Here is a 13,698-nt window from a genome sequence, read left to right on the forward strand (position 1 = left end):
ACCCGAAGTGGCCTACCTTCGTGAAGACGTGCAGTGGGTCTGCGAACCCAAAGCAGGCTCTTTTTGCGCAGAAGCAGGAGGCTGCTCGCAAGGATGTGGAGAGGGCGTTCGGGGTTCTCCAAGCGCGCTTCAACATCATCAAAGCCCCGGCTCGTACGTGGTTCATGGAGAACATGGTCGACATCATGTATACGTGCATAATCTTGCACAACATGATTGTCCAAGACGAAGGACCCGAGGCGGGAAATTGGTTCGACCCCGAATCCCCCGGAAGCTCAACCGCAAGTAGTCCGCCTCGAAGTGGAGCGCATCCGTCTATACAAGAACGGTTATCTATTCGTGCAAGGACACGCGACTCTAGCGCCCACACCCAACTCCAACATGATCTAATTGAGCACATTTGGGCAAACTTTGGCGGATGAAATTATTAAAATTGTGTACTTTTATTTTTTTATGATTTTAATTGTGTGCTTTTTATTTTTTTAAGTTTAAGTTGTAACTTTGTTTTAATGTTGTGTGTTTTTTAATAAAATGTGTTTGTTTTTTTAATTGAATTGAGTTGAAATTAAAAAAAAATGAAATTGAATGAATAGTAATTTAAGGAACGGTTAAGGAACGGTTAAGGAACGAGGGTTGCAGGTTCCGTTCCTTAGTTAAGGAATGGAGTAAAAAAGTACAGTGGGGCCCTCAAATAGTGGTTTAAGGAACGGTTTAGGAACGGTATAGGAACAGCGTTGTGGATGGCCTAATGTTGTTGGGGTTGGCGAGGGTGTTAATATTGGAACACAAAAGAAGGGATGAAGACTAGTCCTCATATTTGTGCTGCTGTGAAAATCAGTTTATTTAGCGATAAAATTAATACTCCCTCGGTTGCGCTTTAGGAGTCCCGGTTGGCTCGGGCACATGTTTTAAGAAAGTGTTTGAGTGTGTAATAAATAAATATTATAGTGGATATTGAAACCCACTTTTGGCACATGTTTTAAAAAAATGTTTTGTAATAAATAAATGTTGTAGTGGATATTGAAACCCACTTTTAACACTTTTTAAATTGAATTGTAAGCATTTTTTATTAGTTTACTCCAACCAGGACTCTTAAAGCGGGACACACGAAATTGATCAACCAAGACTTCTAAAACGGGACGGAGGAAGTAGTAAAAAATAGATGGGATAATGGTATAATCCAAATTGTTTGTCTAAAATCATTGCTGAGTGTATTTTTAGTTCGAAAAACTATTGTGACGAATTGAATCTTCACGCGAATTTATCCAGATATATATGATCTCCTTGTTCCTTATTAAGAGATTCATATTTCTTTTTAAAATGTTGTATAGTGTAGAGCTGGGGAAAAATATTGAAATACCGAAATGTCATGATTTTCGATATGGTATAATACGGTAATGTAACGGTATGAATTTTCATATATCCAGTATACCGCTACATATCGAAATTCAGTATATACAGTAAAATATAAATATAAATATATATAAAATATATTTTATATATTTTTAAATAGTAAAATTTATTGTAAAATATAAATATAATTATGAATAAAATATATTTAATTTTCAAATTATATGATATAAATAATATTCTAAAAAGTCTAAGTCATCTATGTCCATTGAAATTGAAAGTGAGTTATACCGGAAAAGTATGGTATACCGAAAATGAGGTACGATATCGGTATGAAAATTCATCATACCGAAAATAGGGTAAACCGAAGTTTGGTATACCGAAAATTTGGTAAGGTAAATGTATGATTTTTTTCGCATACCGAATTTACGGTAAAGTATACTGTACCTACCTATCCCTAGTATAATCACCCATTCATTTTATTTTATAATAAAAATGAACACTTTAATTTATCTGAGATTTATTCTTAATATACTTAACTAACTAAACATTAGTATTTTTTTAAATTACGTGGCAAAAATTAGAGAAAAAGGTAATAGTATTAAATAACATCATTCACTAATAGATATATTAAATGTATTTTTCAATACCTTTTTGTCAAAATATATGGAGAAAATGGACAAGTAAAAAAGCGAATGCCTGTTGACCATGGACGTATTTAGGAGGGGCATTTGTCCCACTCACCTCATAATTTCTAATATATATATATATATATATATATATATAGTCCCATTATTCACAAATCCACTCTTAAAGACCGAACCACCGAACCACCGAACCATACCAAATTAGGGTTTTTAGATCTAGTTTTTTATGGATGAGAGACACAAATTTATCAATTATTTTCGCCTTCATCACGAGCCTATTTTAATTCATCTGAAGGTAAATAAGTCATACTAACATGTTACGAAGATTTAACTTCATTCCAGTAGGTTTTTTACTTCATTCCAGTACGTAAATGCGGTTTTGCCGTCGCGTGCCGTTCTTTCTCTCTACAATATCTATCACCACCGCCACAACGCTGATATGGTGTAATAAACACATGGAATGATGTAATAAATTATTGGAATGAAGTATGTGTAGAAGCATTTGAAGTCCTACTGGAATGAAGTAAAAACATTATCCAATGAAGTAATAACGTTTCTGAATAAAGTAATAAACGTACTTGAATAAATTGTATTTTTTAATGTAAATAAAGTAAAAACTCAGGTCAATGAATTCAAATGAAACATATGTTGAATCATTTCAAAACCTACTGGAAGAAAGTAAAAACATCTTGTAGTTTCAAGGTATTACGTACGGAATGAAGTAATAAACCTATACAATGAAGTAAAATGGGCTTGTAATGAAGACCGAAAAATTTACACAGCAACACATCTCATCAAAAAAACTAGATCTAATGGCCCAGATTTGGTCTCTAGTTCGGTCTTTAAAATTGGTTCGACATTGATCACAACTATATATAGGTTAGTGATCAAGATATAACTAATTTTAAGTGTATAACTAGAGAACAAATCTCTGCCACACATTTTAATACTCCAAATTAATCTTATGGCTTAAATAATGTTGCAGATTTTTATAAAAAATAATAGTCAAAGGGCATTTTTGGAATTCAAAATCTCAATTGTATCAACGTGAATTGTCTTCTCCGCAATTTGTACAATCTGAATCTGAATTGTCTCCAGCCACCGCCATGGCAGGCCTCTCCGCCGCCGCCGCACATGCGCCAGTTCTTCACCTGAAGGCGTCCTCCGCCGGACAGTTCACGGCGATGATGGCGGGGTAACATACAGCTGGTCTCACCCGAAACATCAACAGCCGCAGTGCGTCGGCCATGTCCCAGCAGATCTCCTGGAGCGGCCCGTAGCTGAAGCCAAACTTCACCGTGAATGGCCAAAGCAAAGACACCATCAGAAGCAGAGCTGCCCCGCCGAGCTTCGTTAGCGGCAGAACCACCACCGCCAAACCCATCTTTATAAATTAATGCTTGTACACACAACACTAATATATACAGACTATGTTTATTATTGAAATTATTATGAATCATGTTACAAGACAAAATTGGTGGCTTTATATTATTATATTTCTGAGATCAATGATGTTGATGGCAGATTTTTCCTTTATTTTATTATATTTTTTTATTGATTTACAAAACACATCACTCTTATTATGATTTTACTTCACTGTTGTTTACAAAACAAATCACTCTTAACATGATTTTACTTCACTCTTGTTTACAAAACACATCACTCTTATTATGATTTTACTTCACTGTTGTTTACAAAACACATCACTCTTATTATGATTTTACTTCACTCTTGTTCACAAAACACATCACTCTTATTATGATTTTACTTCACTCTTGTTCACAAAACACATCACTCTTATTCTGATTTTACTTCACTCTTGTTCACAAAACACATCACTCTTATTCTGATTTTACTTCACTCTTGTTCACAAAACACATCACTCTTATTTGGATTTTACTTCACTCTTGTTTACAAAACACATCACTCTTATTCGGATTTTACTTCACTCTTGTTCACAAAACACATCACTCTTATTCTGATTTTACTTCACTCTTGTTCACAAAACACATCACTCTTATTCGGATTTTACTTCACTCTTGTTCACAAAACACATCACTCTTATTCTGATTTTTCATCTCAGGGACAGCTGAATCATTACTTTGGTTATAAGTTGTTTTAATCACTAAAATTCTAAAATGAAAATAATTACAGATCTTTGGTTACCTTAGCTTTGTCATTTAAGGTAATACCTCGATCCTCATCAGGTGAAATCTAAAAAAGTTTCAATTTAATTTCAAGTACGTGTGGGATAAATATGTGCCGATTTTTTTTTTCTTTTTGGAGGTTAAGGGCTACTAATGAATTACGATACTCCATTATTGAAACACATTTCGTAATTAAACTGCATTTAATGTTTCATGCGGAATGATTGTTTGTGAAATCAATGACCTCCTTTTAGATAATAGTAATTCTTTCTTGTAATCCATATTCTTGAAACTAATTGCTCTGTGTAGGTGAAATGTTTGCCATTGTTATACAAGATTCTGTTTCAACAGTCCGTATAACTGAAAATACTCTCCTCCTCCACAAAAACCAACAGATCGCCGCCGTAAGAGACAGAAAGATGGAGCTCCAGCTCCGGCGGCGGCGTAAATGGCGGTTGTGGCGGCGGCGAAGGAAGAGCTGCAGCAGCAATTCACCACCATTTTGTGCGATACTAATTGCTTTTGGAGAAGAGGGAAGAGGAGAAGAGAGGAAGAGGATTGTCAATGACCATTATACCCCGCTTGGTTATTGTGGAGTAAATTTGTGAGAGTGGAAACTAATATTAGCCATTGATTTTTTTGATCTTGTGGCTATTATTTGTTCTCTAGTTATTTGGTTAAGAGGTGTTTGCCATAGATCACTACCCTATATATATATATATAGGGTAGTGATCTATGGCAAACACCTCTTAACCAAATAACTAGAGAACAAATAATAGCCACAAGATCAAAAAAATCAATGGCTAGTATTAATTTTCGAATTTAAGGAGATATTAGTTCTCTCAATCACAAATTTACTCCACAATAATAAGGCGGGGGTATAATTGTCATTGCAACCAATTTACGTCATTGAATAAGAAGAAGAAGAAGAAGAAGAAGAAGAGCTCATGGTGTTCAACCATGGCGAACAGAAATCTGTGTTAGCTTTCTCCGATCGTATCGAATAATCGCGATTTCGAGCAGTTTTTGCTTGATTAGATACGCATCAGTCGTTTATGTGTACACACGATGTTTTCCCCAATGTTTTGAGCTTTGCTGTGATTTAATTGTTTTCGGAGAGAGAATATACAACTGGGAATTGAGTTTCTTAGAAGCAAAATTCATTGAGTTTCTTCGATTACGCTAAGGTGGAAATCATCTAGTGCCTAGTTGGGTAGCGGTGACCCACAAATAATGCCCATAATTCAACAGTCAACTCAGCAGTCGTTTGTCTTTTCTTTTGTTAGTATTATCTTTATGAACAGTTTAATTAATCCGTGAATAATGACCCAGCCAATTAATACTATAACTTTATTATTGAGTTCATTTAGTCAGAGTAAAGAGACTAGTGATGTAGCTTAGTCCTAGGGGGAACTTTTACTTTAGCATAGGAAATTGAGTTTAATGTAATCAAATTTGTCAGTAAATATGGATTAATTTCCAGTGGATCTTTTCTACTCCATTATAAGTAGAAATCATGCTAAGAGTGATGTGTTTTGTAAACAAGAGTGAAGTAAAATCACAATAAGAGTGATGTGTTTTGTAAACAAGAGTGAAGTAAATCACAATAACAGTAATGTGTTTTGTAAACAAGAGTGAAGAAAAATCATGCTAAGAGTGATGTGTTTTGTAAACAAGAGTGAAGTAAAATCACAATAAGAGTGATGTGTTTTGTAAACAAGAGTGAAGTAAAGTCATGCTACGAGTGATGTGTTTTGTGAACAAGAGTGAAGTAAAATCTGAGTAAGAGTGATGTGTTTTGTGAATAAGAGTGAAGTAAAATCTGAGTAAGAGTGATGTGTTTTGTAAACAAGAGTGAAGCAAAATCTGAGTAAGAGTGATGTGTTTTGTGAATAAGAGTGAAGTAAAATCTGAGTAAGAGTGATGTGTTTTGTAAACAAGAGTGAAGTAAAATCTGAGTAAGAGTGATGTGTTTTGTGAACAAGAGTGAAGTAAAATCTGAGTAAGAGTGATGTGTTTTGTGAACAAGAGTGAAGTAAAACCTGAGTAAGAGTGATGTGTTTTATGAACAAGAGTGAAGTAAAACCTGAGAAAGAGTGATGTGTTTTGTGAACAAGAGTGAAGTAAAACCTGAGTAAGAGTGATGTGTTTTGTGAACAAGAGTAAAGTAAAATCTGAGTAAGAGTGATGTGTTTTGTGAACAAGAGTGAAGTAAAATCTGAGTAAGAGTGTTGTGTTTTGTGAACAAGAGTGAAGTAAAATCTGAGTAAGAGTGATGTGTTTTGTGAACAAGAGTGAAGTAAAATCTGAGTAAGAGTGATGTGTTTTGTAAACAAGAGTGATTTGTTTTGTAAACAAGAGTGAAGTATTCAAAATCCACTTCAATTTGACAATTTCTCCATTGAGAAACACCACGGCTCTTTTAGCATGCACTTCTCTTATCAAGGTTATGGATTCATCAACTCAGACATACATCTAAGCATCCAATTTCTGATCAAGTTATAATTATTTTTGAAGAATTACACCAGCCATATACCTAATTCAACTAGTACATAGGAAGAAAATCCTAAAACTGATATTAGAACCCTTGAATAATTTTCAATCCCAATCCATTTCGGTAGAAATTACTAATTAATTTTTTTTACTTAAATCATTTTCGAGCTAAAGCCGAGCGAAAGCTGGAAGAAAAAATGTTATCTCCACTTAGAAAATATATAATGCAAAATGGAATTCCCGACTTTCGGGTCAAGAGAATTTCAAAAATTGCGATGGCATGTCATCACTTAGAATCTTAATCTCAACTTTTATTTTCATTTCTTTATCTGGAATAATGAAGTCACCCAATCCAAATGCAATAACTAAGTAATTATCAAGTTATTGCCGTCATCTAAAATGGTGTTCACCGCAGCCGTCATCGCCGCGAACTGCCCGGCGGAGGACGCCTTCAGGGGAAGAACCGACGCATGTGCGGCGGCGGCGGCGGAGAGGCCGGCCATGGCGGTGGCCGGAGACAATTCAGATTCAGATTCTACAAATGCGCAGAACACAATTCACGTCGATACATTTGAGATATTGAATTCCAAAAATGCCCTTTGGCTATTATTTTTTATAAAAATCTACAAGATTATTTAAGCCATAAGATTAATTTGAAGTATTAAGATGTGTGGCTGAGATTTGTTCTCTAGTTATACACTTAAGATTAGTTATATCTTGATCACTACCCTATATATATATATATATATATATATATATATATAGGGTAGTGATCTATGCAAAACTAGATTTAAATACAGAAATGCAGAACAATATCATACGTAAGGCACTTTTAGGTCATAGTTAGTTAATTTTTTGGTCATGCTAACAAAGCATGACCTAAAATGATCTTAGCATGACATTAAACCCAAATATTATAATATGACCTAAAATTGCTTAATTATGACATTCCGTGTTTTTGGTTAATTATTGACGATCATCTAATCCTAGGGCCAAGATTTGGGCTGCATTTCTGAATTTAAATGCATTTTTATTTTGATCATCTCCCTATATATATAATTTTTTTGTCTATTATAAAATTTATTTCTTTTAATTTTTGACTAAATAATCCATTTTAAATACATAAATTTATTTCATAGCTAAATTTGGCCTCTCCCTACAAAATATTGCTCCGCCACTGCCTGTTGACAAAAATACAAAGAAAAGGAAACACAGTAGTCATGATTCATGGGTAACAAAGGATCTACAACACATCAACTAGGAGAAAAATAATTCCAAATATAGAATCGTAGAAATGGAAAATTGGGAGACAAAAGCAATCGACAATCACGGGCAGATTACAGCTTAGCTGACGGGGCTTCGTCATATTTGTCCACCTTTTTAAACAAGATTCCCTTTTTCTCTTGTTTTTCACTCGGAAATAGGGATGAGCAAAAAAACCGGAAACCGAATATCCGAACCGAACCAAACCGAAATTTTGAAATTCGGTTCGGTTTTTTCGGTTTTTCGGTTCGGTTCGGTTTTAAAAATAAAAAAAATTTGGTTTTTCGGTTCGGTTCGGTTCGGGCGAAGAAAAAAACCGAAAAACCGAATTATATATATTCTATTAATTTAATATATTATATTATATATAATATATATATTCTTTTAATATATTCTACTATATAATATATATTATATGTATTATTAATTTTATATTATATATAAATATTCTATTAGTATATATAAAATAAAATAAAATAAAATACACATATATAAATATATATTTATATTATATTTATTTTTTTCAGGTTTTTCGATTTTTTTTTCGGGTTTTTCGGTTTTGTTCGGGTTTTTCAGTTTTTTACGTTCGGTTTTCGGTTTTTCGGTTTTGGTTTTTCTGTTTTTCGGGTTCGGTTCGGTTTGGATTTTGAACTAAATTCGATTTTTCGGTTTTGGTTCGATTTTGGCAAAAAACCGAACCGAAACCCGAATGCACACCCCTACTCGGAAACTATATTTTGCAAAATAGAAATGTTTAATTTTCTTGAATTAAAACTAAACTTAGAGATTAACCGAGACAATGTGATCAAGTGGTAAGGATTAAACAGTGAAGTCTAAATTTCTGTTAACAATATTTTAGTATTTTTTTCAACGTCGTCGAAAATAGCTACGGCAGCTAATGATATGAGAAATACAGGGGTGCGAGAGAGATAGATAGTGAAAATAGTTTTAAAAATGAACGATAGAACTATAAATACATAAGAAAATAAAGTAAATGTAAATAAATTTTTATTCTTAACTTGTAAAGATCATTAATGGATGATACATACTCCATTTATGTATAAATAAGTATTGGTGTGTGTGAAATTTATGTTTAGTATTGGTGTGTGCGTGTGAAATTAAGATGTCAATTTTTCTTCTTTCAGATTAAAATACTCATCTCTCGATTATTATAGTAAAATTCATATGCATTCATAAGATAGTCAATCAAACAAACGTATAAACACAAGAGAAATTGAAATAACTACACCTCATTAGAGTGAAAAGAGTTTCCAAAATTGGAAAGTGCATATTCTTGTGGGATTGACTAAAAAGGAAAGAGTGCATATTCTTGTGGGACGGGGGGAGTATTATATCTTCCCCGTAGAATTCTACATAGGAATTAGGCACGCATGTTCATAGCAAAAGTCAATAAATATTGAAGAAAATATTCATAAACATTGTTCAAACGAAAGCAAACTAAAACATATGAACTCTTGAAATTTGTTTGGGCAGATTGGAGACCTCGTCTTCAATCTTGCGATGAATACTCATCATTTGTTCGTTCTTTTCTTCCAATGTGAAAAACTGAGTTTTGGAGTGTGGGAGCATGAAATGACGAGTTGTGAGGTGTTCCCTAGGTATATAAATACCTAGGGTTCAATTTCAGCGCGTTAATAAGGAGGCGGACGATCCCAGCGGGTTGCCGGGTTTGTTTGCATGCGAACTCAGCGAAACAATGGTCAAATGACTCAACTATGAGAAAACGGAGGGAGTACCTTTTTCTACAAATTCTGCACACAATGGTCAAAATGCCAACATAATAGAGAAGTAGATATAAGAGCATCTCCAATGCCGGCGTCAAAATCGCGACGCCGATTTTTCGCCGACGCCGGTTCTGACGCCGAACCATTGGAACCGGCGTCACCATGCCGATTCGCGCGATGACGCCGGTTCCGACGTCGATCCTCACGGCGCCATTGTAGGACCCCTATTCGGCGTCAAACCGGCGTCAGATTTTAAATTTTTTTTTTTCGAAAACACTATATATACGCGCTTTGACCGTCATTTTCATTCGCACCACTTGTTTTAACGAGTACTCTCTCTACCTTACTTTCTGTTCAAGATCAATAACGAGCAATGGAGAACAACTACGAAGGTACTCCAGTGACTCCCGGGGGATGGTCTCAGACTCCCCCGCCTCCCGGTGTAGGGTCTCAGACGCCCCCGACTCCCGGGGTAGGGTCCCATACTTCCCCGGCTCCTGGGGGAGGTCCGATGACCGGGTACTACAACATGTACCCGTGGCAGCAGATGATGCCAGGGTGGGCACCCGGCATGCAGCCCCCTATGCAGATGATGCCGGGGTGGGCACCCGGGATGCAGCCACCGGCGCAGCAGATGATTCCACCGGCGCAGCAGATGATTCCACCGGCGCAGCAGATGATTCCCCCGGCGCAGGGGACGCACGGGGGGGGACAACGCCTATCGGCCGACTTTTGATTTTTCCACCGGTTCTTCGCACACATCGACCCCAACGGATGCACAGTATACGGAGACCTTCTCCTTAGCGGACTTGGGTTTTGATATTAACGAGGTTCCGGAAACTCTCATTCAAAGCCAGGGAGTAGGGCGGGGTAAGAAGAAGGGCAAGGCCAAGAAGGTCGGCGAGTCGTCGCAGCCGGAGGCCGAAATCCGGGGCCGGAAGAAGTGGACGGACGCGGAGAACGTTGCGGTTGCCAAGGCGTGGGTGAGTGTCTGCGACGATCCTCTCGTTTCGAACAACCAGAGGATCGTCAACTTGTGGGCCAAGATAGCCGCAGCCTACAGGGCATTTTGCCTTGAAGGGAGACCGTGCACCGGGGAGGAGGTCCGGAAGTGCTGGGACCGAATCAGGTCTTGCGTCTCTCGATTTTCCGGTTTGTACGCCAACGCCCTCCGCATGCAGACCAGTGGCCAAACAGAGGAAGACTGCAGGAGGATTACGGAGAGAGCCTACCCCGATCCGCAGAAGAAGTACTATGAGTTCACCTACTGGAACTGCTACGTTGTGCTCAACGAGTCGGAGAAATTTCGGGCAGGCGTCGACGCTGGCTGGCCGAAGAGGCAGAAACTGAACTATACCGGAGATTATAGCGGCAGCAGCGGTGGTTCGACAGACCTCCCCGAGACGGCCCAGGATGTCCCGACTCCTCGTTCGTTCGGTCGCCGACCTCGCCCGGTTAGCCAAAGGCGGGCGCAACAGGTTGCGAGGGGGGCACCCCGAGTTCCCAGGGGGTCCATTCGACATCCCCCCTCGGCAGGTCTACCGAGGAGCTCAAATTCTTCGCGCGCCAACAAACGCGCGCTCAAATGGTGAAGACCTTAGCCGACTTCCAAGCGGCAGTGGACCCCGAGGTGAAGGATTTTCTTCGTGTATTGCTCCAGAGCCAGCGTGAAGAATTGGAGGCGATGAGGAGGGACACCGGCGGGAATAGCCGCGGCGTAGGTGGCGACGGAGGCGGCGGCGACGACGGTGAAGAAGCGCTGGGCGACGACGGAGACGAGGACGGCGGCGAGGAGTGATTTTGTTTTACTTTTTTAAATTAATGTACTTTTTAATTTTTGTACTTTTTTTTAAATTATTGTATTTTTTTAAAATTAATGTACTTTTTAAGTTTTAATATTATTATTCGAATTTTTCGTATTTGTCTCGTAAATTCCGTATGTTGATACGAGTGTAAATTAAATTATATAATTGTTATTAGTGATGTGGATAGGTAGTGTGAAGGCTATGTGAGGGTTATTTGATGTCCAGTTGATGTGGCAGGAGAATTGTAGTGCTGATGATGTGGCAGTGTGAAGGCTATGTGAGGGCTATTTGACGTCCAGTCTTACTGGAGATGCTCTAAACACGCCCACTAATAAACGAAATATTGAGAACAAATTTATACAAAATTACCCTCTAATTACACCATGCAAAATTCAAGTATGGCAGGAGGCTTATCTAGTGAAAAGTGGGTGATGACTCTATTGCCCAGGTGGCATTGGCAGCCTCGATGAGTGCGACTCCTTTCTTATTGCTGCACAAACCATGTGTTTTTATTCTTCATCCAAGAAACATACTCTATAGGTTCTACAAAATCATTTCATTTTTTACACTCATTTTAAAAAAATAAAAATAAATAATTAAAGTGAAGAAAGAGTAAAGTAAGAGAGAATAGTGTAGAGAAAGTCTTATCTACAATAATATCTCTCTCACTTTATTTTTCTCTACTTTAACTATTTATAATTACTTTTTCAAAATGGGTGCGCAAAATGAAATGACTCTCTTACTATGGAACGGAGGGAGGGAGTATACGCTCTCTGTTTCTTAATATGTGTTTTTATTTTTGTACATTATTTTTCTTTTGCATTGTTTTTCTAATTTTTTTACTAGTAGTATCTTTCTTAGCTTCTTTCCCTTTTTTAATAAAATATTCAAAATGTGAATATTTTATACTAAGGAAATACTACTAATTATTATCTCTTCCTTAATTAATATGGAATTGAAGGTGATTAAGTAAAATGAAAAATTCTATTAAAAAAGAACTTACAAAAAATAAATGGAAAAATTATGTCAATCATATATATATTAAACAAAATTCTACCACGTTATACCCTCAATTTCGGAGATCTCATTAATTAATTCATTACCATTGTAGTATACTACTAATGTTTTGTATAATTACATAAGATTCTGCAAAATAGACCAGACGCTAATATCACAAATATACGGCCATGCTATTCCAGAACAAAATATTCTAAGCCACTATACAAGGGCATAATCGTCATTTCAGACCCTTTGTTGCCTCTCTATATAAACTCCCAAACCAACAATACCATTCATTACCAATAACACATATAAAAAGTATTAACATATGAGTTCATTGTTTTTGTTTTTTTTTTCATTTTCCGCGTTAATTAACAACAATATTGCGCTATATTTAAAGCAGTATCAATCTATCCTTATGTAATTATGACATTCAAATTATTTTTAATTTTGAATTTACAAACAAACTACTACTCTTTAATTAAAATATTTGATAGAGATAACTTATGACGTATCCTATAATTGAGGACATTAATTTTTCCATTTTCCTTACTAATTAGCAACAATCTTGAGCTATATTCAATAGATAAATTAGTTACAATTTTCCCTATAATAGATAAACCAGTTACAGTTAAATTTTCCTTTCCAACTCCCGTACTACAATCTTTCCTTTTTGATGCATAATCATTTTGCACGTATATTTTGAATTAACTCGTTTTATTTTATATTGTTCAATCTTTCCTATTTGATGCAAAACTCTTTTCTATTGTGCATCTTCGTTTCATTTAGTACTTTATTCGTTCCATAATAGTGGAGTTATTTTGTCATTTTGATACGTAGTTGAGTCATTTCCCTTTTTAGTAAATGTCAACATATTTCTTCTCACTTACTATACTCTCTCTTATTATATTCTCTCTTTATTTCTTTACCTTTTTTTCTTACCAACTTTATTATTCTTTTGCTTAACTCACTTTATACCATTTTTCTTAAATTGTGTGCCGAAAAGAAACGCCTCAACTATTATAGGATTGAGAGAGTATCATATTCATGCTTATTTTGTATATACCTTTTTAAATTAGTATAGTTTTATTAATGATATTATATTATTATATCAAAATATCAATTAATTCATGTAATTTTTCTAGAATTAATTTTTTTAATTTTACTTTCAAATCTGGTACATCTATCTATCTAGGCACACATTGTATTGTTAACTCAACTTTACATTGTTAACTACGAACCAAATGAT

Source organism: Salvia splendens, chromosome 11, assembly GCF_004379255.2.
Source record: "Salvia splendens isolate huo1 chromosome 11, SspV2, whole genome shotgun sequence".
Classification (NCBI taxonomy): domain Eukaryota; kingdom Viridiplantae; phylum Streptophyta; class Magnoliopsida; order Lamiales; family Lamiaceae; genus Salvia; species Salvia splendens.